Here is a 26,015-nt window from a genome sequence, read left to right as displayed (position 1 = left end):
CACTCTGTCCCTGAGAGTGTTGCCCAAACCCTCCTGGAGCTCTGGCAGCCTTGGGGCTGTGCCCACTGCCCTGGGGAGCCTGGTCAGTGCCCACCACCCTCTGGGGGAAGAACCTTTCCCTGAGATCCAACCTGAGCCTGCCCTGGCACAGCTCCAGCCCTTCCCTGGGTGCTGTCCCTGCCACAGGGAGCAGAGATGGGAGCTGCCCCTCAGGAGTGCAACTGGTACCTCACCACAGGCCTGGCTCTAAAGCTTCTCGTGTGTCCAGTCCCCCTCCATTCCAAGGGAAGCCCCTTGGGAGTTCTCCTGGTGCTCCAGGCTTCAGCTGGATCCATCACAGCTCCTCATTCACCCCCTGCAAGGCTGATCACCTCGAGACAGACAAAGGGAGGGAGAACCCCACATTCCACACCCTCTGGCATCTGAAAGTGCCCCAAATTGAACTGAAATCCAGCCTCACAGAATCCCAGGATCCCTGAGGCTGGAAAAGCCCTCCCAGCCCATGGATCCCCCCTGGGCCCCATCCCCACCTTGTCCCCCAGCCCAGAGCACTGAGTGCCACAGCCAGGCCTTCCTGGGACACCTCCAGGGCTGGGCACTCCAAACCTCCCTGGGCAGCCCCTGCCAAGGCCTCACCACCCTTTCCAGCAACAAATTCCTCCTCAGCCCCAACCTGACCCTCCCCTGGCCCAGCCTGAGGCTGTAAAAAGCAGCACCTGGGGATCACCTGGATCTTGGAGACCAGCAAGAACAACCCTGGAGCGACACAGCAGCCCAGACACCACCTCTTAATGCTTCTCTCCTGCTCTTTCCTTCTTTCCATTAAAGAGGAATTACTAGGGAAGCATTCCAGTAAATAAAAGGGAGAAGTGCTGTGGATGTTGCACAGTATAAAACACACACACACAAAACATTCCCTCTTCCTCCAACCTGCTGGTGACAGACGGGACCGAGGCAGCCACTGGATCCAAGAGATCCCGGATTTGGACAGGCCAATCCAGGGAATGATGGCTGGGGATGAGCTGAAGGCTACAGAGGAGTCTGCAGCAGGAGGGTAAAGTGGGAAGGAGTCAATAATCAAACAGGACTAAAAGCAGAAAATCCTGAGAGCAGCCCATTTCCACTTCTGCTGGTGGGCAGGGACCAATAGGACAACCTGAATTCCTAAAGCTCAGGAATTCCTGCTGCTGTGAACACGTCCCACCTGGATCCCAGGGCACTGTGCCAAACAGATGGAAGAAAGCCGATGATATCTGGGGAAAGGACTGAAGTTCCTTCCAACGGACTGGGATAAAATCACTTGTCTTGAGGAGGGGGATCATGGAATCATGGAATGGTTTGGGTTGGAAGGGACCTTAAAGCTCGCCCAGTGCCACCCCCTGCCATGGGCAGGGACACCTTCCACTAGCCCAGGTTGCTCCAAGCCCCGGCCAACCTGGCCTTGGACACTTCCAGGGATCCAGGGGCAGCCACAGATGCTCTGGGAAATCCATTCCAGTCCCTCCCCACCCTCCCAGCCAGCAATTCCTTCCCAATATCCCACCCAACCCTGCCCTCTGGCACTGAGAAGCCATTCCCTGTGTCCTGTCCCTCCATGCCTTGTCCCCAGTCCCTCTCCAGCTCTCCTGGAGCCCCTTTAGGCCCTGCCAGGGGCTCTCAGCTCTCCCTGGAGCCTTCTCTTCCCCAGGGGAACCCCCCCAGCTCTCCCAGCCTGGCTCCAGAGCAGAGGGGCTCCAGCCCTGGCAGCAGCTCCGGGGCCTCCTCTGGACTCTCTCCAGCAGCTCCACGTCCTCCTGCTGTTGTTCCCAGGGCTGGAGCAGCTCTGCAGGGGGGTCTCAGCTGAGGGGGCAGAAGGGTAGGATCCCCCCTGCCCTGCTGCCCACGATCCCTGTGGGATCAGCCCAGGGCATGGGGCATGTCCAGTATCCCACCCACCAACATCCCAAATCCTTCTCCCAGGGCTGCTCTCCACACATTCCCCACCGAGCAGGACACCCAGGATGGTCTGCAGTGGTTCCTGTGGCCCCAGCAGCATTCCCAGGGTGGGGAAGCAGCAGCAGAGGCTTCCCAAGCTCCTGCACAGGGAGGAGCAGCCGGAGCTCTCCCCGTGCTGCCCACGGAACACACCGAGCCAGGAGAGGAGGGGGAGATGCAGGGGAAGCTCAACCACCTCAGCTGCTCAGGCTGCTCCCTGCTCCTCACACACAAGCTGTTTTCCTGGAGGAGGAGCCCCGGAGTTCGGGGAATCCCTTTGTCTCCCGTTGCAGAGCCCTGCCGGGCTGTGACGCACCGATCCCACTCAGGCAGCTCCAGCTCCTGCCACAGGGAGCCCGGGAAGCCCTGGGAGGGGTTCCCAGCCCTGGGAGGGGTTCCCAGCCCTGGGAGGGATTCCCAGCCCTGGGAGGGGTTCCCAGCCCGATGGGGATTTTCTAACCCCTGGCTGACCCAGTCCTGCCCTGAGGAACGTTCTGGGATCAGAGCTTAGACGGGGACTGACAGGTCTAATTCCCTGCTGCAGCTGGGAAGGCTCATCCTTAGAGACAGAAGGATTAGGAATCCCCCAGATCCACGCAGGGGGAATCCCCAGCAGCAGAGCACTTGGCCTGTGGGGAAGGAATCCCCATCCTGACACATCCTTCCCACAGAAATGGCCACAGACAATCCTTGGCTGTCCTAAACCCCCTCCTAGACCAGCCCTGAGCCCAGCTCAGCAGGGACAGCCCAGGAACCCAACCAGGGATTGGGATGTGCTGCCCTGAGCCCTCCCTCCGCCCTCTGCGCATCCAGAGCCGCACAAAGGACAAAACCATTCCCAAAAGGAATGGAGAACCCGGCCCCATGTCCAAAGGAGGAGTCCTGGGCAAGGCCAGGTGATTCCTCAAGAATCCAGACAAGGGCTTTGGCACCCTCTGCCCCATTCCTGGCACACACTGCCCCATTCCTGGCACACACTGCCCCATTCCCAGCACTCTCTGCCCCATTCCCAGCACCCTCTGCCCCATTCCCGGCACCCTCTGCCCCATTCCCAGCACCCTCTGCCCCATTCCTGGCACACACTGCCCCATTCCCAGCACCCTCTGCCCCATTCCTGGAACACACTGCCCCATTCCCAGCACACACTGCCCCATTCCCAGCACACACTGCCCCATTCCCAGCACCCGCTGCCCCATTCCCAGCACACACTGCCCCATTCCCAGCACACACTGCCCCATTCCCAGCACACACTGCCCCTATTCCCAGCACACACTGCCCCATTCCCAGCACCCTCTGCCCCATTCCCGGCACCCTCTGCCCCATTCCTGGCACACACTGCCCCATTCCCAGCACACAGTGCCCCTATTCCCAGCACCCTCTGCCCCATCCTCAGAACCCAAAGTCCCATCCTAGCCCCTTCCACATGGCTGCAAGGAGCAGCACACCCAACTTCCAGCCCTGCCAGGCCAGGTTTTCCCGGAGTGCCAGCCTCTTCCATAAACAAACCTACTCCTTCCTAAACTCCCTTCCCATTCCTGGCCTCCACAGGGCCCTGGCAGCAAGAAATCCTGCAGTGCCACACCACCCTGCATGGCAAAGTGCTCTCCTCAGGGCTGGAGCCAGGATTTCCCTGAGCACCTCCAGGTTCCTGCAGCCTGGAATCACTAAGCAGCCTCTCCCCAAAGCAGTCAGGGATGGAACACCCCGGGAAGGGGGAATGCACTGCCAGAGGAGGGACATCAGGGATTTCCACTGAGCATGTTCTGGGGGTCACAGCTTTCCTAGGAATCCCTAACTATTCACCAGCTTGGGCGACGTAAAATTTCCATTTTCCAGGGACTAGTGGTGGTTATCTCATTATTTCTAATCATTATTGACAAGGTGGAGAAACTGCCTCTCCTGGCTGGGCCCCGGGAACGCCAATACCTGAGTCCTGCTGCCGTGCACGGATGATTTGGGCTGTTTTTCACTACAGGCATGATTTGCATTTATTTATCTCAACTTGGGCAGACATTTTACAGCTCCCTGTGCTCTCCCTCCCCAGCTGGGGGTTGGCAGCTCCCAGGCTGGGCATGGACCCTGCGATTCCTGCAGGAACAGGAGAGGGAGAGCCGAGGGGGGGGGCAACTGTTCCCTGCCTGGCACCGGGAGCAGCAACAAGTCACCTCTGCCTGTCACAGTTGTGGCCATTTCACTGCTGGGGGGGTCATCTTAACGGGAATTCCAGGCTTACAACCCCCAGCAGCCTCTGACAGCTCTGGAATGTGAAATGCCGAGGGCTGGGATGAGCAGCACAGAGCTCTGCTCTGCTCCCTCCAAGGCGCTTTGCAGCATGACACTGCACTTCTCACACCAGGGAGGCACCTGCAGATTAAACCTCTTCTGGGGGATCAAATACACGGAATCCCGGAATCCCAGAGGCTGGAAAAGCCCTCCCAGCCCATGGATCCACCCTGGGCCCCATCCCCACCTTGTCCCCCAGCCCAGAGCACTGAGTGCCACGGCCAGGCCTTCCTGGGACACCTCCAGGGATGGGCACTCCAAACCTCCCTGGGCAGCCCCTGCCAAGGCCTCACCACCCTTTCCAGCAACAAATTCCTCCTCAGCCCCAACCTGACCCTCCCCTGGCCCAGCCTGAGGCCGTTTCCCCTTGGCCTGTCCCTTGTTCCCTGGCAGCAGAGCCCAACCCCCCCCGGCTCCCCCCTCCTGGCAGGGACTTGCAGAGCCAGAAGGTCCCCCCTGAGCCTCCTTTGCTCCAGGATGAGCCCCCCCAGCTCCCTCAGCCCCTCCTGCTGCTCCAGACCCTTCCCAGCTCCCTTCCCTTTCCTGCACACGCTCCAGCCCCTCCAGGTCTCTCCTGTCTGAGGGCCCAGAACTGGCCCCAGGACTGAGTGAGGCCCCTCCCTGGTGTGAGCCAGGAAGGGATGGATAAAGGGAGGATTCATTTCCCAATGGCAGCTGTGCCCATTCCTGAAGAATCCAGAGGGACAGGCAGCCCCAGGGACAGGGACAGCCCTCCAACACAGGCCTGTCCACAGCTCTCCCACCAGCACCTCTCCACCTCTTCCACCCGGAGCAACCAAGAGGAGCTGTTCCACTGCCTTCCCCTCCCTTCATCCCTCTCCTGCTCCTCTACTCCTTATCCTTTCCATTTTCCGTGGAAAGTTTGCCTCAGGAACACAACAGCACGTTGAAATGTGAGCAAAAGCAGCTCTAAGCAGCCAAGCCTTGGAGGGGGCCGAGGTGAGACGAGCCCCCATCCCCGAAAGTGTTCCAAAAGCGTGTGGATGTGGCACTTGGGGACAGGGGGCAGGGGTGACCGTGGTGGTGCTGCTGGACTTGATGGTCTCAGCCCTGGAGGTGTCCCAGGAAGGCCTGGCCGTGGCACTCAGTGCTCTGGGCTGGGGGACGAGGTGGGGATGGGGCCCAGGGGGGATCCATGGGCTGGGAGGGCTTTTCCAGCCTTAACGATCCCACGACTCTGAGAGAAAACGAGGGAGAAACAAGGAGGAATAATGACCTTTAAGCCCTGCCCTGCACACGGGCACTTCGGATTTGCCCATAAGAAGGGGCTGTTCCGTCTGGAATCCCCTCAGCCATCCCGAGGGAAGGTGGGATCTCGGCAGAGCCGGGGGGTGCTGACCCAGCCAGACGAACGCGCAGCAAACACTCGGGATGGAGTGTGGCTGCCAACATATGTTCCCTGTGCTGGGAGCGATGCAAACTGAGGGAAAGCCTTCCAGGGGGAAGGAAATGTGCTAATTAATGAAGCTGCCGAGAAAAGCAAGAGAATCCTGTCTGGAAGGAGAGAGGAAGGAGCGACAAATCCTTCGCAGTCGGGCTCCCGGAGCAGCATCCCCAGCAAAACAGGAGGGAGGGGAGGGAAAGGCAAAGGGAACTGCAGGGGAGGAAGAGAAAAATATTCCATTTCTATAAAAGTTCCTAAAGGAGTGGTTCTGAAGGAGCTCAAGGACGCCAAGGGCGAGCAGCAAACACCCAGTACTGGGGTAGAGGAGGCACTTCATCCCTTCACTGTCAAAGGCTGCTGACAGGTACTGCATCCAGGAATTAATACTGACAGGATCCCAGGATCCCTGAGGTTGGAAAAGCCCTCCCAGCCCATGGATCCACCCTGGGCCCCATCCCCACCTTGTCCCCAGCCCAGAGCACTGAGTGCCATGGCCAGGCCTTCCTGGGACACCTCCAGGGCTGGGCACTCCAAACCTCCCTGGGCAGCCCCTGCCAAGGCCTCACCACCCTTTCCAGGAGGAAATTCCTCCTGGTGTCCAACCTGACCCTCAACTGGTGCAACTTGAGGCCATTTCCTCTGATCCTGTTACTTGTTTTTTGAGAAAAGAGCTTGACTCCCCCCCGGCTCCCCCCTCCTGGCAGGGACTTGCAGAGCCAGAAGGTCCCCCCTGAGCCTCCTTTGCTCCAGGATGAGCCCCCCCAGCTCCCTCAGCCCCTCCTGCTGCTCCAGACCCTTCCCAGCTCCCTTCCCTTCCCTGCACACGCTCCAGCCCCTCCAGGTCTCTCCTGTCTGAGGGCCCAGAACTGCCCCCGGGATTCCAGGGGGGCCTCCTGGAATAATCCCTGGACAATCCCTGCCCTGGGCCTGTGCCCACACTAGTTTTGCTCCAGGCCCCAGCCTGAGGGGATCAGCCCTTTCCCTTCCCTCATCCACATCCATCCAGTGCTGGCAGCACCCTCAGGAGTGGGATTCCTCCCAGCAGGAGTGGGATTCCTCCCAGCAGGAGTGGGGTTCCCCCCATGGGACTGGGGTTCCTCCTCCACAGCAGGCACACAACCCCCTGCACCGATTCCTCCCCGTGAGTCAGCAGAGCCCCAGCAAAGGCTCCCGAGCACAATCAGCACTTGTAAATCCAAGAGCGTTCCAGGGAAAGGCTGGCAGAGCTTCACCCTGGGATAACTCATCCTGCTGGAGCTGCCAGTGCGTTATGTCTCACATTTCTTCACTAAAACATTCCATTTCCAGCAATATTTAATGTGCCTGAAGTGAACCGTTTGCTCTGACTGTTCCTATACCAAGGATTTGCCTCAATCAACAAAATTCCAGTTGAGCCTGGGAGTGAACTGGAGCCCAGCTGCAGCTCAGAATTACAGCTGCAAGAAAACACTTCCACAGGGTCTAAAACAAACCAAAACTCTCTCACAAATAATCTGAACATGACACTTGGACATTCCAGATGGACTTAAACCCAGCAGGAAAATTCTCTACAAGGTGCTTCCCACCACCAACACACAAAGCCAGCCCCACTGGGGAACAGCTGAGCTTAGAAAACCCCAAATGCTGAGTTTGGTGTCACTTTTCCAAGTCTGCAGGTCACCTTCTGAGCCTGTTCACACTGACCACACCTGGCCCCCAGTGGGCCCAGAGGTCCTGTTTGACCCCACGGAGGAAAAGCACTTCCAGACCTGCTCCTGCTCTTCTGCCCCATCCCTGCTGTGTCCTGCCCTGAACCAGTCCCTGCCTGTCCAGAGCAGCCCTGGAATGCTGTGACTGCCATTCCTGCCCTCCCATTCCCAGGTCACGCAGGGATCACAGATGGGAGAAGCCAACCTGGGAGATCCCAGAATCCCTGAGGTTGGAAAAGCCCTCCCAGCCCATGGATCCACCCTGTGCCCCATCCCCACCTTGTCCCCCAGCCCAGAGCACTGAGTGCCACGGCCAGGCCTTCCTGGGACACCTCCAGGGCTGGGCACTCCAAACCTCCCTGGGCAGCCCCTGCCAAGGCCTCACCACCCCTTCCAGCAACAAATTCCTCCTCAGCCCCAACCTGACCCTCCCCTGGCCCAGCCTGAGGCTGTTTCCCCTTGGCCTGGCTCTTGTTCCCTGGCAGCAGAGCCCGACCCCCCCTGGCTCCCCCCTCCTGGCAGGGACTTGCAGAGCCAGAAGGTCCCCCCTGAGCCTCCTTTGCTCCAGGATGAGCCCCCCCAGCTCCCTCGGCTGCTCCTCACAGGACTCACCCCCCAGACCCTTCACCCCTGCTGTGGGACCTGGAATTGTCCACTCCAGTGACATTTTTGGGGTCAGCTCTGCCCCACCTGATGCTGCCCAGTCACCCCCCCCAACCAGGGCACTGATCTCCAGCCCGGGGCTGGACCCTAAGGACACTATGGCAGATGTCCCTCCTGACTCATCTCCAACCCTGGGTACTCCAGCATTCCCATCCTGGCACTAAAAATCCCAACAAGCCCCAGCAAGAGCCCCTGAGCTGGGTGTGACCCCCCCACCATCCCCTTCAGGAGCAATGTGGGAAACAACGGGGTCTGGAGGTGCCTGTGCCCCTCATCCTGCCCCCCCTCAGCAGCAGGAGGAGGGAACAGCTCCCACCACATTCCTCATCCACAGCTCCCTCCAAATTCCTTACCCACAGCTCCCACCAGACACCATGGCAGTATCTTCTTGGGAGGAATGTTCATCTCCTCACTTGGTCTTCCTGGGAATGTCACGAGACATAAAAGAACAAGGGAACTGCAGGAACTGTGGGAAAACCAGCAGGGTGGGAGAGGAAGGTCCCTCCTCGTAGTCTGCCCCCACAACCCCTTCCAGGAATCAGGAGGGAATCGAGGGAAGAGGAGGGAAAGACTGGTCTCCAAGGGCCCTTGTGGACTCCCCACACACAGAGGACAAAGCGAGGAGAGAAAAGTGGAAAAGGACAAAGCGAGGAGGAGGAAAAAAAAAAAAGCACAAAATCATAGTTACCTACTTCACGAAGCTGCTCTTCTACTGCGAGGCATGAACGGAAATGAGAGAGAAAAAACATGGAATGTGGGCACAGCAGAGCAGAGAAACAGAACAACACGTAAAGGAGACACGGGAGTCGCCTCCAGCTTATTCCTTGGATGCGTCTGCAGCACAGACAGGAGCACTGGCAGCCCTGGAAGGACTCAGAGAGCACAACTCAAACAGTGTCAAGGCCACAGAAGGACTCTGAGATAAGCACAGGATGGAAAGACAGGATGGTGCTAATTCCAGACCTGGAGGAGGTGGGATCTGGTGGGAGATGGATCCCGACAAAAATTCCCAGTGTGGCAAACTGTGTCAAACAAAGCTCGGCCCAGGGAATGGGGCAGATACACCTGGGACCACCAACCAGCAGCAAATATTCCTGCGTGGATTCCTGGAACTTGGACTGCAGGTTGAGTCCCTGCAGGGGGGGGAACTCGAGAGAAGATGGAGGTTTGGCAGCCCCTGCAACCTCAACACGAGGCCCCAGCTCAGGTTGGACACCCAGGTCAGCCCATGAACAGCCCTTCCAAACCCAACATGAGACCTCAGAGCAAGTCAGAGCCCTTCCCCTGCTCCAGGGTGGGGTCCTTCCACGGGAGACAGTTCTCCATGAACTTCTTCAACCTCAGGAGTTCATCCCACGGGCAACAGCTCTCCACGACTGCTGCCCCGTGGGTCACTGCCATGGGGTCAGCCCTTCAGGAACTGCTCCCACATGGGTCTCTCACAGGGTCACAAGTCCTGCCAGGAAAACCTGCTCCAGCCTGGGCTCCTGTCTCCAAGGAGCCACAGGTCCTGCCAGGACCCTGCTCCAGCACAGGCTTTCCCTGGAGGTCACACCCTCCTTCAGGCATCCCCCTGCTCCGGGTGGGTTCCTCCAGGAGCTCTGCACCCCCATGGCCCTCCACGGGCTGCAGGGGCACAGCTGCCTCCCCATGGGCTTCCCCACGGAATCTCTGCTCCGTGGGCACCTGGAGCACCTCCTGTCCCCCTCCTGCCCTGCCCTGGGGCTCAGCAGGGCTGTTCTCTCACGTGTTCTCAGTCCTCTCTTCTCTGCACCCAATTCCATCTGCACAGGAACTGGTTTTTCTCCCTCTTTAAACACATGAAGCACCACGGAGGTGTCACCACCACCCCGCTGGGCTCGGCCTTGGCTCTGTCCTGGAGCCGCCTGGAATCGGCTCCACAGGATGTGGGAGAAGCTTCTGGCAGCTTCTCACAGAAGCCACCCCCGTAGCCCCAAAACCTGGCCACACAACCCCACCCCAGCAGGGTCCTGAAGGACATAAAAGCACGAGGACACCCCGTCAGTGCCCGTCCAGACACCCGGCCTGGGAGGCTCCATGATCCCAAACACCAACCCCACGGCAACCAAAGCCTGGCTTCAGCTTTTCCCTTCAATAATAGGCCTGTGTTGGCCCCATAGTCAAAAACTGGGACACAACTAAGGTCAAGCTGAGGCACACAGAAGATGCTGACTTGAATTAATGAAGCATTTTCTAATTTTGGATGGTAAATAGGGCCAGCTGCCAGCTCAGCGCACACCTAAGTGTGTTCCACTGGAGTGTCTTCCTAATTTAAGTAGCTTCCAAGCAAAGGCAGACCATGTATTGCTGGCACCCCCAGATTCCAGCTGGTCATGTTTAGAGGTCACCTACAAACCATGTTTTAGCCCCTCACTCGTTTGCTGTTGTGTCTGGTGGGAAGACACGTCCCTGCCGTGTCACCAGGCTCCTCTGCAGCCAAGGGGGGGGCAAATCCATTTTGTATTCCCAGGAGAATCCCATAAATTATTAGCAAAGAGCCCCCCAAAACCCACTACACCAAGGAGAACAGTGGCACCACCCTGTTTTCTGTGCATCTGTAGGAATGTCCCATAATTTGGTCCCACAAGTGATGCTCAGGCAACAGAAACCCTGGTGAGGAAGGGGGAGGACAAGGAGACCTTTTCCCAGAGGACAAGGCCCAAGGACCAAACCCTGGGATTACACACACGGCAAGAAGTGCCAGGAAACGCCAAAATCAAACCTTGAAATTAAACTTTAAAAGAAAGAGGGGGAAATTCATCTATTTATTAGAACTACAGGAAGTTTACTAATAAATTTACTCTTTCTATGTCCGGAAGCATCTCAATAAAAACCCTGGTGAAAGGTCTGCACAGACCACCAAGGTGGGACCAGCAGGTGCATCCCCTTCACCTGCCCCTGATCCAGAATGTCGAGCCCCTGATGTGCAAAAAGATTAATTTATCTCAGTGATCTGAACCGAAAAACCTTAGTCTGGAAAATTGTATTTATAAGTGGATGCTCTTGTGCAGAATTAAAGTGAATATCATTTCTTTGAGTGTAATTACAGCTTTGGGAGTGAATTGAACTCGACTAAATGAACTATTTTAGTGCCAAGTCAGAGGCCACAACTGCTTCAAGTGGGTAAACTGGTCTGTTATAAAGGGCAGCATCAATCAGCTCTCGTGGTTACTCCAGATAAAAACCGAGGAATTCGGGGATCTCTCGAGTCTCCAAGGACCACTGAGCTGGTGAGAGGCACGTTCCACACGCAGATGCTCACTGCTCGTGGCCAATTAACACCAACTCCTGGGCTCCAAACGATGATGACCAAAAATCTGAGCTGAACCAAGTGCCCCAAAAACCCAGCAGCAGATGCAGGGGTCAGGGGATAGAGAGAGCTGAGCACCAGCACCAAGGACACTCACCAAGGGGCCTCCTGGCCTCTTCCAGAGCTCTGGGTGAGCCCAGGAGGAAATCCCAGCTGCTCCAGGTCTGGCCAGAACCCAGAAACTCATGCCCCAGGCAGCTGGGAACAGCCTGGGCACCAGGATATCAACCACAGCTCACATTCCAGAGCCTCCATCCAGGATATCAACCACAGCTCACATTCCAGAGCCTCCATCCAGGATATCAACCACAGCTCACATTCCAGAGCCTGGGCACCAGGATCTCAACCACAGCTCACATTCCAGAGCCTCCATCCAGGATCTCAACCACAGCTCACATTCCAGAGCCTCCATCCAGGATATCAACCACAGCTCACATTCCAGAGCCTTCATCCAAGAACACACCTCGTGGATCCACATCAAGCCCAAGAATCTCCCTTATACTTGTTCTGCTGCCAAAAGCTGCTCCAAGACACCCCTTCCTGGCCCCCATGACCACCAAGGTGGGCAGAGAAGGTCCCCCTTGTCCTTCATGGAATCACACAGTTGTTGAGGTTGGAAAAGACCTTTAAGAACATCAAGCCCGACCCTAAAACCAGCAGCACCGTGGTCAGCACCAACCCATGGCCTCAAGAGCCACGTCCACGTGGCTTCTGGTCACTGCCAGAGGTGGTGACTCCACCTGACAGCTGCCCTGGAATGGGGAGCTCACATGGAGCACTGGGATCTCTCAAAGGCCTAAAGCAACGCTAAACAGCAGCTCCTGAGCTCCTCATAAACTGTAGTTATTCTTACCATTAAAAATAAACCACCCAAACAGAATCCCAGGATGGTTTGGGTGGGAAGGGACCTTAAAGCCCCTCCAGTGCCACCCCTGCCATGGGCAGGGACACCTTCCACTGGCCCAGGTTGCTCCAAGTCCCGTCCAACCTGGCCTTGGACACTTCCAGGGATCCAGGGGCAGCCACAGATGCTCTGGGAAATTCATTCCAGGGCCTCCCCACCCTCCCAGCCAGCAATTCCTTCCCAATGTCCCATCTGACCCTGCCCTCTGGCACTGGGAAGTCATTCCCTGTGTCCTGTCCCTCCATGCCTTGTCCCCAGTCCCTCTCCAGCTCTCCTGGAGCCCCTTTAGGCCCTGCCAGGGGCTCTCAGCTCTCCCTGGAGCCTTCTCTTCTCCAAGGGAACCCCCCCAGCTCTCCCAGCCTGGCTCCAGGGCAGAGGGGCTCCAGCCCTGGCAGCATCTCAGTGGCCCCAGCTTGTCCTCACAAACCCCTCAAAAGCTGCAGGGACACCCTGCACACCTCCCCTGGGGATCCAAGAACTGCAGCCTGGCTTTGGCTTTTAGATCCCATCAGAGCTGAGCTCAGACTCCAGCCTTCCTCCCTGCAGGCTCCCCCTGAGCTGAGGCCACCCTGGGAGGCAGCAGCATCCCCTGCCCAGGCCGTGGGCAGCTCCCATCACCGACTGTCCCAACATTTCCCTCCACTCCATCAATCACGAGCTCCCGGGGAAGGCGAGGCCGGCTCTGCCAGGCAGCAGGGGATGCCAGGGAATGGGAACACGCAGGTATGCTTTGACAGGAGCCTTCAACACGCAGCAGAGCCTGGGGATCAGCACTCACTCTCAATCAGCACAAGGAAAACACGGCCAGGATGGGGCTCCCGTGCCCCCCAGCCCCTCCCAGCCCTGGGACAGCCCCGGGATGCCCACGGGCTGCAGGATCCACGGCTGGGGAGGCACCTTCCAGGTGTCAGACTCGGGGTCCCTATTTAATCCACAGACATGTGGCGGGGTTGGAAGCAAGCTGTTCCTGTCAGGCACCGAGATGGCTGCTGGCACACGGCCTCCCCAAGCTGAAGACTGAGCTCATCCAGCACGACGTGGTGCCAGCACAGCCCCAGACAGCACAACGACAGCACCTCGGGATGAGCTGCTCCAGAGCCAGGCCCAGCCCCGGAGCTCCAGGAGAAACACTGCTCCTCATGCAGGAGGCATCCAGGGGCTGGGATGTTCAGTGGTTAATTGACTTCCCCAGTTAATGATTAAAGAGCTGAAGTCGCTGCTGGAATGAGGCAGCGCACGGGAAGGAGGCCGCGGGCATCGGAGCCTTCCCCTGGGAGCTGATGCCCCAGGAACCAGGGAGTCATGGAAGGGACCTGAAACCCACCCCTGCCATGGGCAGGGACACCTGCCACTAGCCCAGTTGCTCCAAGCCCCATCCAGCCTGGCCTTGGACACTTCCAGGGATCCAGGGGCAGCCACAGATGCTCTGGGAAATCCATTCCAGGGCCTCCCCACCCTCCCAGCCAGCAATTCCTTCCCAACATCCCATCTGGCCCTGCCCTCTGGCACTGGGAAGCCATTCTGTGGGTCCTGTCCCTCCATCCCTTGTCCCCAGTCCCTCTCCAGCTTTCCTGGAGCCCCTTTAGGCCCTGCCAGGGGCTCTCAGCTCTCCCTGGAGCCTTCTCTTCTCCAGGGGAACCCCCCCAGCTCTCCCAGCCTGGCTCCAGAGCAGAGGGGCTCCAGCCCTGGCAGCAGCTCCGGGGCCTCCTCTGGACTCTCTCCAGCAGCTCCACGTCCTCCTGCTGTTGTTCCCAGGGCTGGAGCAGCTCTGCAGGGGGGTGTCCCCTGAGGGGGCAGAGGGGCAGAATCCCCCCCTGCTCTGCTGCCCCTGCTGTGGGATCAGCCCAGGGCAGGGGGGGTTCTGGGCTGGGTCATGTCCAGCCTCACCCACCAACACCCCAAATCCTTCTCCCAGGGCTGTTCTCCATCTGTGCATCCCCAGCCTGTGCTGATCCTGGGGATTTCCTCAACCCAGGTGCAGCACCTGAAACTTGGTCTTCTTAAACCTCAGGAGGTTCTGCTTTTATTCTGGGAAAGCACAAGGATTCCTGAGGGAACCTTTGCCTGGATCACAGGGAGGACTCATAGCATTGGTCAACACCCACCTGGGGAAGGTGAGGAGAACTGGACTGAGGGCTGCCCACTTCAACTTCCAGAGCATCAGCGAGAGGGACACCAAGTTTGTTTGGCTTCAGGCAGACCCCAAAGCCAAACAAACCCTTGCAGGAGCCACCACTAATGGCCAAGCTGGGTGAAAGGGGACCAGCTAAAAGCCTTCCTATGTCTGAGGCAGCCAGGAGAGGAACAGGCTATTTCAGACTGTGATTCATCAGCCTTATTTGAGATGTCTCACTCGGGAGGAGACAAATTGCACTTCCCAGAGCTGTTTCCTGCCGCTGACTGCGGGGAGTGCAGACACCTTCCCCAGGTGGTGCCCACACACGGGCCCTGGGAGCCATCCCTGAACCCCTGGGCAGGAGGGGACACTCCTGGTGTGTCTCACTGATCCCCAGGTGAGGGGATCCCCCGTTATCCCGCAGCTCGTGCCACCCAAGGAGGGGCTGCAGGACCCCTGTTTGTGTTCGCTGCCTCCAGCCCCTGAGGAAGGGCCTGGTTGGAGGTGCTTTTGCCCCAGGGAACCACAATCACCTCAGGAACAGCTTGTAAAGACCCCAGGCTTTGGGAGAATCTGTCTCCCACAAAGCCTCCCCGTCCTAAGGCTGCCAGGGAAACCCTACAAAAAGTTTTCCTGTGGGCCCTGGCCCAGGTTGCCCAGAGAAGCTGTGGCTGCCCCTGGATCCCTGGAACTATCCAAGGCCAGGTTGGAGCTACCTGGGCCAGTGGAAGGTGTCCTGCCCATGGCAGGGGGTGGCACTGAGTGATCTTTAAGGTCCCTTCCCACCCAAACCATCCTGGGATTCTGCAGAGGGGGAGGAAGGAAATCAGATTTTCTGCCCTTTACAAAACCAGCTCAAGAAAAAACTTCCAGAGCTTGGAAACCATCTTGGGGAGGAAAAAAAATACTCACTTTGCCATGTGACTGCGTGGAACTTACTATGGGATGTCAGAAAAGGGCTTTGGGATTATGTAAAATTTGAACACACAAACACAGAATCATGGAATGGTTTGGTTGGGAGGGACCTTAAAGACCATCCCATTCCACCCCCTGCCATGGGCAGGGACACCTTCCACCAGCCCAGGTTGCTCCAAGCCCTGTCCAACCTGGCCCTGGACACTTCCAGGGGTGGGGCAGATGTGGAGATATGGACAAAAATAAATATCTGAGAATACAAACAGGCAAATTTTCTGCCGTAAACCAACACAAATTTCAATCCGTGGCTGAAAAAAAGAGGGAAAACAAAGAAGTTGCAGCAGAAAAGAGCAGAACTGCTCAGTGCCAGCAGGTTGGCTGGGAAGGAACGGGAGCTGGCATCAGGTTCCCAATGGGAATGGGCTGAGGAGGGGACTGAACTGGAGGGAAGGACTGAGGTTGCTGGGTCTGGAATGGGATGGGTTGGGATAATCAAGCCTCCTGTGTGAGGAGCTGCCTGGAATGGGATGGGTTGGGATAATCAAGCCTCCTGTGTGAGGAGCTGCCCTGAGGCCCCTGGGCAGCACAGGCAGAGCTGTAATTGGGTTTAGGGCAGGGAGGGGATGGGAACTGTCAGTGCCCTGTCAGCACAAAGTGCCTATGACAGCAGAGCAGCACAGGGGACATGGGATGAGACAGCTGGGTCTGTCCTGTGCTTCCCCTGTCAGCTCAGGCAGAATGGCCCGGGCTCGGGGAGAATTCCAGCTCCCTAGAGGAAACCTGGAGCAGGGAATGATCTTGGCTCTTCCTTGAGTGAGAAGGTTGGTTCAGCAGCTGCTCTGAGGGTGGGTTTGAAATTCTTTGTGCTTCCATGGGATCACAGTGGATGCTTTGGGTGGGAAGGGATCTTAAAGCCCATCCAGTGCCTGTGTCCTGTCCCTCCATCCCCTGTGCCAAGTCCCTCTCCAGCTCTCCTGGAGCCCCTTTAGGATCATCTCACCCCCATCCATGGGCAGGGACACCTTCCACTATCCCACGTTGCTCCAGCCCGGCCTTGGACACTTCCAGGAATGGGGCAGCCACAGCTTAGACCAGTTTTGTCCTTCCTACACGTGGCAGAGACACCAAAATCCTGTCGCTGTCCTGCCTGAATCACCTTAAATCCTCCCTTCACTCCTGAAGTTTTTCCTCCATATTCAGCAGAGTGACACCAGATTCCTGCCAGTGCCACCCTGATTTCCAGGCAGGTGATTTGGCTTTAGCAGGACATTGAAAGTTTAGCAGCTCCACCAACCCAGACCCGTTTGCTGCCGACCTGCAACACGTTCGGATCCCAGCGGAAAAATCCCGTCCTGCCCCGAAGCAAAGGAACTGAGCCCGGCAGAAAGCAGGACTCCTGACAGATGGCAGCCCCAAGAGGTTGTATAATTCTCACACCAGGCTCCAGCAACCAGCCGCAGCTTGGCTTCTTCCCATCTCATTCCAAACGACCTTCCCGGCGGACAGGACGAGGAGCGGGAGCAGAATTGATTGACCCCCAGCACGGAGGAGGAAAATTCCCCAGCAAATTCCAAGCCAGTCCCGGCACTGAAGTGGACACGGAAACGCTCTGTAAGAAACTCTCCGGAGGAATGAAGCTAAAAAGGGAAACACGGGATGAAGGAGGAGCACGGGAAGGACACGGAGCTGTTGGAGAGAGCCCGGAAGGGACCACCAAGAGGATCCGAGGGCTGGAGCAGCTCTGCTGGGAGGGAAGGCTGAGGGAATCGGGATTGTTCAGCCTGGAGAAGAAAAGCTTTGGGGTGACCTGATTGTGGCCTTGCAGGGCCTGAAGGGAGCAAAGAAGAAAGATGGAGAGAGACTGTTTGCAAAGGCCTGGAGGGACAGGACACAGGGAATGGCTTCCCAGGGCCAGAGGGCAGGGAGAGATGGGATACTGGGAAGGAATTCCTGGATGAGAGTAGTGAGGGACTGGGATGGATCTCCCAGAGAAGCTGTGGCTGCCCCTGGATCCCTGGAAGTGTCCAAGGGCAGGTTGGACGGGGCTTGGAGCAACCTGGGCTGGTGGATGGTGTCCCTGCCCATGGCAGGGGCGGCACTGGATGGGCTTTAAGGTCCCTCCCACCCAAACCATTCCATGATTCCATGCCATGAGCTCAGGAAGAGGTCAGGATTGCCCGTCCTGGCTCTGCCCAGGACACAAGCACAAGGCCCAGCTCCCACCCAGCCCGTGGTCCCTCCCCAGGTGACACAAAAGCCTGAATGTGCCCATCCTGATCTGGGGCAAAAACCAAACTTGAAACAGAGGGAGAAAATCTCAGGCCAGACCAATCTTTCCAGCCAAAGTGCAGAATTACTAAAAATAGAGTTTATAACGGTGGCAGCTTTAACAGCCACGGAGGGATTACTTGCTCCATGGAGGGAATTGCTTGTCCCACGTGTCCTCAGGGCATCTCCATCTCTTCCTGACACAGGAGAAGGCTTTGACACTCTTGCTGCACCATCCTCATCAGATCCCACCCAACCTTCTCAAGCCTTGACTGATATCAGGCCATAAACAGCATTACAGGGAGTTTCTTGGGGTTTAACAAGACATATTCCTCTCTTCCCAAGGGTCCTGATGCACCTCGTGGACTCATGGGATGCTGGAACAGCCGTTCAGCTGCAATCAAATCGTGTCCCCCCTGAAGGAACAGCAAATCAAGTGCAGTCACCTTCATCTGGGACTTCCCTGGGCTGCCACCAACAGTTAACAACAAACATGCAAAAGGGGAGGAAGGGGATGGATGGTGCCCAGATTAAACTTAAATATATCACAGAATCACAGTCACAGGATCCCTGAGGTTGGAAAAGACCTCGGAGATCACTGAGCCCACCCCGTGCCCCATCCCCACCTTGTCCCCCAGCCCAGAGCACTGAGTGCCACGGCCAGGCCTTCCTGGGACACCTCCAGGGCTGGGCACTCCAAACCTCCCTGGGCAGCCCCTGCCAAGGCCTCACCACCCTTTCCATGAGGAAATTCCTCCTGGTGTCCAACCTGACCCTCAACTGGTGCAACTTGAGGCCATTTCCTCTGATCCTGTTACTTGTTTTTTGAGAAAAGAGCTTGACTCTCCCCCGGCTCCCCCCTCCTGGCAGGGACTTGCAGAGCCAGAAGGTCCCCCCTGAGCCTCCTTTGCTCCAGGATGAGCCCCCCAGCTCCCTCAGGGGTTCTCCAGACCCTTTCCAGCTCCTTTCCCTTCCCTGCACACGCTCCAGTCCCTCCAGGTCTCTCCTGTCTGAGGGGCCAAAAGATTACACTTATTATTCTTAACCTTTGCAAAGTTTATTTGCTTTAAAAAGGAATAAAAGAGGGCGAATGAATTCAATGTTCTCTTTATCTGAAACCACTTAACCGAAGCAAGGCAGGATCCACCTGGACACCACCCAAGACTGCAAACAGAGAGACCTAATTCTTTGTAACAGAAACCAAACTGGGTTAGGGAAGAGCAGAAAGGGTTTGATCAGAGGGACGAAAAAAGATTAATTGCAGGAAAATATTTAAAGAATGAGGCGAAGAATTGAGAAGCAACGTGCGCTCGAGCGGATACAAACCAGGGATGGTGAGTGGGATCTCAGGAAAACCAACAAAACTTCCACGGAGCATCTGAGAACACTTGAACTGAAGAATAACATATTTATAAACCAGGAAAAGGAGACACTTTGCCACATGGTAATTAGCTGCCTTACAAAACCACTGCCACGAAGAGCCGAGCGGGGACCAGAAAGATGTCAGGAATTTGTACAAAAAACAGGGGGTGAGACACTGGCCCAGGGTGCCCAGAGGAGCTGTGGCTGCCCCTGGATCCCTGCAAGTGTCCAAGGGCAGGTTGGAGCAACCTGGGCTGGTGGGAGGTGTCCCTGCCCATGGCAGGAGATGAGATGACCTTGAAATGTCCCTTCATTCAAACTGCTACAGAATCCCAGGATCCCTGAGGTTGGAAAAGCCCTCCCAGCCCATGGATCCACCCTGTGCCCCATCCCCACCTTGTCCCCAGCCCAGAGCACTGAGTGCCACGGCCAGGCCTTCCTGGGACACCTCCAGGGCTGGGCACTCCAAACCTCCCTGGGCAGCCCCTGCCAAGGCCTGACCAGCCTTTCCAGCAACAAATTCCTCCTCCCAAGGAATCCCAAGGACCAGTCCTTCTGCTTTACCCTTCCCAGGAGCCCCCAGCACTAATTAACCACAGACCAAACACACAGACTATTTACCCCACTGGGACAGGACCTTGCTCAGGTCTAAGAGAGAAACTCCCCAAGGCTGTGCTGGAGAAGATGGACCTGAATGTCCCTCCAAGCTGGGAGGGAACGGGACCATTCCCTGGCACTGGGCACCACACTGGTTTTTTTGTATCATCCTCAGCAAAACCCCCATTTCTTCCCAGCGAATTTTTTTCACGTCCCTGAGATATTTTAGTTTTATTCAGTTGATTCTCTTTTGTCTTCCATGAGCAATTTGTCTCTTTTTCCTCCTCCATGACTCATTTTTCAAAGTTTGCAACAACAACAAGAAGAGGAAATAATTTATCCACGTCTGAAGGAGCTCTCATTATTCCCGAAAAATCCTTTTAACTCCCAAGCACTGACCACCAGACAAACAGCTGGGAAGCAAAGCCCCTGGGTTCTCACAGCCCCCACCCACACTGGACACCCCATGAGGACACCTGGAGCTTGGATCCCAAACGAGGGATCAGTAAAGTGACTCCAGGAACGCCTCCAAGACTTTGATGCTCATGGCAGAGCAGCTCTGGGAAGGGAAAGCACCACAGGAGATGCCCAGGAATGTATCTCCTGGATGGGGACAGGAACCTGCCAGCCCTTCCCTCCAGCACATGGATCAGGGATCACAACTCCTGTTCTCCAAAGGATCCACACTCCTGCCTAATCACCTCCAAGGAGCTTGGGGCTGCAGAAAACTGGAAAGCATTCATCTAGTCACAGAATCCTGGAATCACTGAGGCTGGAAAAGCCCTCCCAGCCCATGGATCCACCCCGGGCCCCATCCCCACCTTGTCCCCAGCCCAGAGCACTGAGTGCCACGGCCAGGCCTTCCTGGGACACCTCCAGGGCTGGGCACTCCAAACCTCCCTGGGCAGCCCCTGCCAAGGCCTCACCACCCTTTCCAGCAACAAATTCCTCCTCAGCCCCAACCTGACCCTCCCCTGGCCCAGCCTGAGGCCGTTTCCCCTTGGCCTGGCCCTTGTTCCCTGGCAGCAGAGCCCGACCCCCCCCGGCTCCCCCCTCCTGTCAGGACTTGCAGAGCCAGAAGGTCCCCCCTGAGCCTCCTTTGCTCCAGGATGAGCCCCCCCAGCTCCCTCAGCCCCTCCTGCTGCTCCAGACCCTTCCCAGCTCCCTTCCCTTCCCTGCACACGCTCCAGCCCCTCCAGGTCTCTCCTGTCTGAGGCCCAGAACTGCCCCCGGGATTCCAGGGGGGCCTCCCCAGGTCCCAGCACAGGGACAATCCCTGCCCTGGGCCTGTGCCCACACGAGTTTTGATACAAAACTCTCAGCAAACTCCTGATGTTGGGGATCTCTGCCGGTTTTTAACCCATTTCAGCCCCGGGGGAGTTCAGCTGCTCCTCAGGAGACAACAGCAGTTGGTGCCCAAGGGCTGCAGGAGACCCGAGGGAACCAAGAACCACAAAAGCTCCAGGGCAAAGGTCCTGGTGGCTCCCAGCTCTGCCCAGTGCTGTGGAGAACACAAGGAGTCAGGACAAGGCAGCTGGAGCTGGAGACACCCTGGAGGCACTGAGCACCAGGAGATGATCCCATGGGATGCTGCTCCCATGCCCAGCCCTCACCAGAGCCGGGACTCCCCGGGATCCCTGACGGGCACATCACCAACCTCAACCTGGCAGGTAGAACTGGTGACTAAGCTGTGCCATTTGCCAGGAAAAGGGAACAAGAAACCTCCTTTCTCCCCAGCCAGGACCTGGTCAGGGTGCCTTTGATGTCTCCCAGCAGGCTGTTGTGTCTGAAGGAACACCAGGAATGATTAAACCGGCCACCAACGCTCGTTTCTGGGGTCGGGAGAGATGAAAAACTTGGGATTTTAAAAGTAGTTGCTGCATATTTCTTTGAATTCCTTGCCAGAGAAACCTGTGTATTTTAGACAAGCCTGTTTTCAAGTGTGAGCCATTCAACCACCCTGGTCAGTGGTTTCCAGTAAAAACTGGTTTTTAACTTTGGCAAACTTGGAAATATGAAATAAGCAAAGGTAACTATTTATGGTGTTTGAAACAAAGCAATGACACCCGTATACATAATAAATATATTTACTGAAGCTTGTTCTGGTTTGTTTGGTTTTCCTCTTGTTCCAGATCAGCCCAGGAAGGCTGATGAATGTTCTTATTACAACCTGAGACTGTAACTAATGATACCTTGGAACTATTAGAAAATACACTTGAGTTAGAGAGTTCTCCTGTATTAACTACTGAATAAACTACTGATTATGCATTTGATATATTTATAGGTGTCTATTTTGAGAGTGCACATACAAAATTCACACGAGTGAAAATGTTACATCTATATTTATTAAATGTATTATTATATTTATTATTACATCTGTTTATTATTCTATTTCTTATTTATTGTGTTTATATTCTATTTATTATACATCTACATATTTTATACATATTTATATCTACTTATATGTATACTTTTTACTTCCAGAAGTCTGGAAGGTTCCAGAACAGCCTTCCCACTGGAATAGCAGGAGGAAAAGCATCAGTGGGTTTAAAGGTGGAGGGTGAGCAGTTTGTGGGGGTTGTGAAGCTGTGTGGGGTCAAGGACTCAACTCACTGACCAGACTCCCTGTCCCACTGCTTTTCCAACACTGGGAGTGGGAATGCTGCTGGAAGAGCAGCCTGGGGAGGAGGCAGCTGTTCCAGATCACCACGGGCACGGGGAGTTAAATTAAGTTTAAAGCTTTGGCTCAACCTTCCAAGTTGTGAATGGCTTCCCAACCTTCCCGCAGGGATCCCGATCCTCCAGCCCCGCTCCTCGGTGCTTCTGGCTTAGATAAAGGAATTCCAGAGGAAACCAGCTGGCTGCTCATCAGACAGGAGCTGCAAAGCCTTCCCCAACAAAAGCTACATCCTCACTGCGAGAACTTTATTCACCGGGAAAATAATCCTCCCATGGAAACAACCCCCAGCACAGCCGAGCGCGGCCACGGCAATAACTCAACAAAGCCACAGCCCCGGCCAACAGAAATCCAATTTACCATTTATTCCAGCTCAGACACTGCAGTGGGGATGTCACCAGAGCCAGGAAGCCCTGTCGGATGCACGAGGTAACAGTTGCTCCAGAGTAACTCCTCCTAATCGCCAAGTGCAAAGGAACGAGAAGACTCAGGGTGTTCCTAATCCCCCCCTGCTTTCCAGGCTGGAGATTCAGCCCTTGCTGTGCCTCTGAACCACTTCTCCCCGTGACCTTGTGATTTCAGAGCCAGCAACTATTGGTTCTCCCTTGGCTTGGGGCGCTCACATCTCATTTCGTTTCTCATTATCAGGCACAACCAGATCAAGGACAGGCTCTCCTCTGCTGGGATTCTTTCTCTGTCTTACAAACGAAATAACTCCATTGATTATTGCCTTTGTCATCCAACAGCTGCAGGACAGTCACAGACAACACAGACACCCTTCACTTGCACGTGCTCTTGGAGAGCTTGAAACCAGCTTGAAAGCAGCTGCTCTGAAGAGCCCCGAGGAAAGCCATCAAAGAGCATCTCCTGCTCCTCTAAATCCACTGCCAAGATCCCTGTTTAACACCAGCATCCAGGAGAACCTTCACAGGAGTCCATCTGCTTCCAAACAGGAACAGCAGCTCCACATGGGCCCCAGGGATGCATGAAACGCTCCTGCATGAAAAGCTCCTGAAAAGCCCGAGAAAACCCATCACAGAACATCTCCTGCTCCTACAAATCCAATACCTGGACCCCTGTTTAACAGCAGTGCTCAGGAGAACCTTTGCAGGAGCCTGTTTGCTTCCAACAAGGAAGAGCAGCTCCACATGGGACCCGGTGCTGCAGGAAAAGTTCCTGAAAACACCTGCATGAAATGCTCCTGAAAAGCCCCAAGGAAACCCATCCTGCTCCTCCCAATCCAGTACCAAAGCCCCCTGTTTAACACCAGTGCTCAGGAGGACCTTCACAGGAGTCCATCTGCCTCCAAGAAGGAAGAGCAGCTCCACATGGGACCTGCAGTGAACACTCAGGGACCCTCAGCTTCCACCACCCGGCAGCGTTTGCTCCGCAGCTGCAAACGGGGCCAGACACAGACACACACCCAGAGGGGCTCGTGCTGCTCCACCTCCAACTCTTCTCCAGCATCTCTGCAATTCCCAAGATGAAAACTGCCAGAAGTTCTGCCATTCTCCTCCCTGACGGTGCCTGTTTGCAGCCCCAGCCCCTCGAAATCACCGATTCTGCTGCACCAAAGGGGTGGCTGTCAAGTCAGCTCGCCAGCACATCTCAGAACGAGACACCAGCCCTACCCCAGCCTCCATTCCAGCCATCTCCTGTCCCCTGCTCCTCCCTGGGGTGGTCCCTTCCCACAGTTCCTCACCCAGACTCACATCTCTGGACAGGTTCCTCCCTCGGCATCACACCCTCGCAGAGCTCCCTCCACCCACCCAGGGCTCTCACCCTGGACCATCCCAGGCACAGCTCATTCCATCCAGCACTTCTCTGACAGCACCTCCCAAACCATCTCCCACCCTTCCCCAGACTGCCTGCACCCACCACACTCCAGCTGCCACCTTCTCCCTCCAGGACCCTCCACCCCCAACACCCCAACACTCCCATTCCTGGGTAGGTCAGTCACCCCCCCCATCCCTTCAGGACCCTGAAGCCCCCCAGGCTGGCACATCACACCCCTGGCCAGGACTCCTCTCCAAACAGCCTCTCCCACTGTGGACACCCCGGCACCCCCTTAGCTCAGAGCACAAGTCCAGCACCAGCTCAGTCCGGGATCTTCGCTCCCACCAGCTCCTGTTTCCCGGGTGGGAGAAGCTCTCCCAGCTGCCCCCATTCCCAAAGGCACCACGAGTGCCCTGAACATGACAAAGCAGCGGCGGTGGCAGCTCTGCTCAGACTGCCAGGCTCTGCTCAGCCCAGCCCTCGACCTGCCTGCGACTCCTGGCCAGGGGCTGACAACATTCCTGGCCCCAAAAACATTCGTCAACATCTCCAACGCAGCAAATAACCTGGAGAGTTTCCATGAGCGAGGCACTGAAGGCATTCTCTTTAACTCTCACTCAGCCTCCTCGGCCACAGGGTAGAGGAGCCAGTGGGAAGAGATTCCAGCCCTGAGGGGCCACTGCCCGTCCCACTCCACTGTTCCTCCCCACAGTGCCTCCCACAACTTGCTTTCTCTCCGGAGATCACATGAACACACGCAAACAATTCGGGATGAATAAGTGAATTCAGGATTCTGTGGCAGTTACTCCAGGACCACCTACTCGGTGTAAACACATGAGGAGGTACAGAAGGATGCGACAGGGAACACTGGGAAAAGCACTTCTGATGCAAGAGTCCATCCATGGATTCCTTCCAGCCTCCTGGAATCAGACACCTGCACGAATCGCAGCTCCAGCACATCAAACACTCCTTAACTCCAACCACCACTGCAGAAATCCGCCCCAGCCACAGGCCCTTCTCATCCACCTCCTCCTCTCGGGGGGAAAAACACATCCACGGGGACATCAGCGGGATTGCCTGGACTGCCACCTCCGAGGGGGAGCTGTCAGCTCCCTCAGCACGGGGCTCACAGGGTTCTGAAGCAGCAATTCCAAGCAGGGAAGAGCAAGCCCTGTCTCCCTCTCCCCAGCTCAGATCCATGTTACAGCCAACGCAGCTCAGCTCAGCGGCTGCTCCAGCCCGCAGTGCAAGAGGAATCCACAGAAAAAGTGGAGGCAGGAAGATGAAAAGAGGATCCTTAAACTTTCTGTGAAAAAACTATGGAATTAGGAGGCTTGCAGAGGGAGCCTTTTGTTATCCCTGCCTGCTGGAAGCTGACTTACGACCCAGCGCAGGCTTTACATGGCTCTCAGGAGTCTGTCCAACACAACAGGCACTGCTGTTATCCCTCTAAGCCTCCTGGCTCCCGGCGCTGGGAGCTGTGGCTGGAAGCTCTGTTGGGAAGAGCTCCCGTGCCCACCACCCCCAGCACGAGGTGGGCTGGCACCGGGGGGCCCTGCAGGGGCCCAGGGCAGGACACTGGGCACTGCCAGCCCCGGGATGGGGGGAGAGGGGTCAGAGAGGCACCGGCACCTCCAGGGCTCCCAGGAGAGCCAGGCACCTGTGTCACAGGTGAGACCAACAGCCACAGCCACAGCAGAGAGCCACAGACACACCCCGGGGATGGACAGGGCACCCCAGGGCTGGAGCTGACCAGGGAACCTGCAGCCCCACAGCCAGGCTGGGGATCCCATGGCCCTGCAGCCCCACAGCCAGGCTGGGGATCCCATGGCTCTGCAGCCTCACAACCGGGCTGGGAGCCCCACAAACCTGCAGCCCCACAACCGGGCTGGGAGCCCCACAAACCTGCAGCCCCACAACCGGGCTGGGAGCCCCACAAAGCTGCAGCCCCACAGCCGTGCTGGGGATCACACAGCCAGGGCAGCCGTTGCTGCTGACCCCCAGCCCGTGGGCTGAGCAGGACCCTGGGCTGGAGATGACTGGGGACCCCATGGCC

At 56.7% G+C, this 26,015-nt stretch overlaps 1 protein-coding gene and 1 long non-coding RNA gene across 9 annotated transcripts in view; both read right to left on the bottom strand.

Moving 5' to 3' along the window:
* Positions 1 to 26,015, bottom strand: part of SHANK3 (SH3 and multiple ankyrin repeat domains 3) — a 265,221-nt gene that overhangs the window by 99,845 nt on the left and 139,361 nt on the right. The gene's annotated exons all lie outside the window — the stretch shown is intronic.
* On the bottom strand, positions 20,840 to 24,090 carry LOC135415232 (uncharacterized). Its single transcript, XR_010431020.1, has 2 exons — positions 23,431 to 24,090; positions 20,840 to 23,251 (listed from the first exon to the last, which is right to left on the bottom strand). It is a non-coding gene; the product is annotated as an uncharacterized LOC135415232 (long non-coding RNA).

Source organism: Pseudopipra pipra, chromosome 5 (assembly GCF_036250125.1).
Source record: "Pseudopipra pipra isolate bDixPip1 chromosome 5, bDixPip1.hap1, whole genome shotgun sequence".
NCBI classification, from domain to species: domain Eukaryota; kingdom Metazoa; phylum Chordata; class Aves; order Passeriformes; family Pipridae; genus Pseudopipra; species Pseudopipra pipra.
This window is presented reverse-complemented; position numbering and strand designations above follow the sequence as displayed.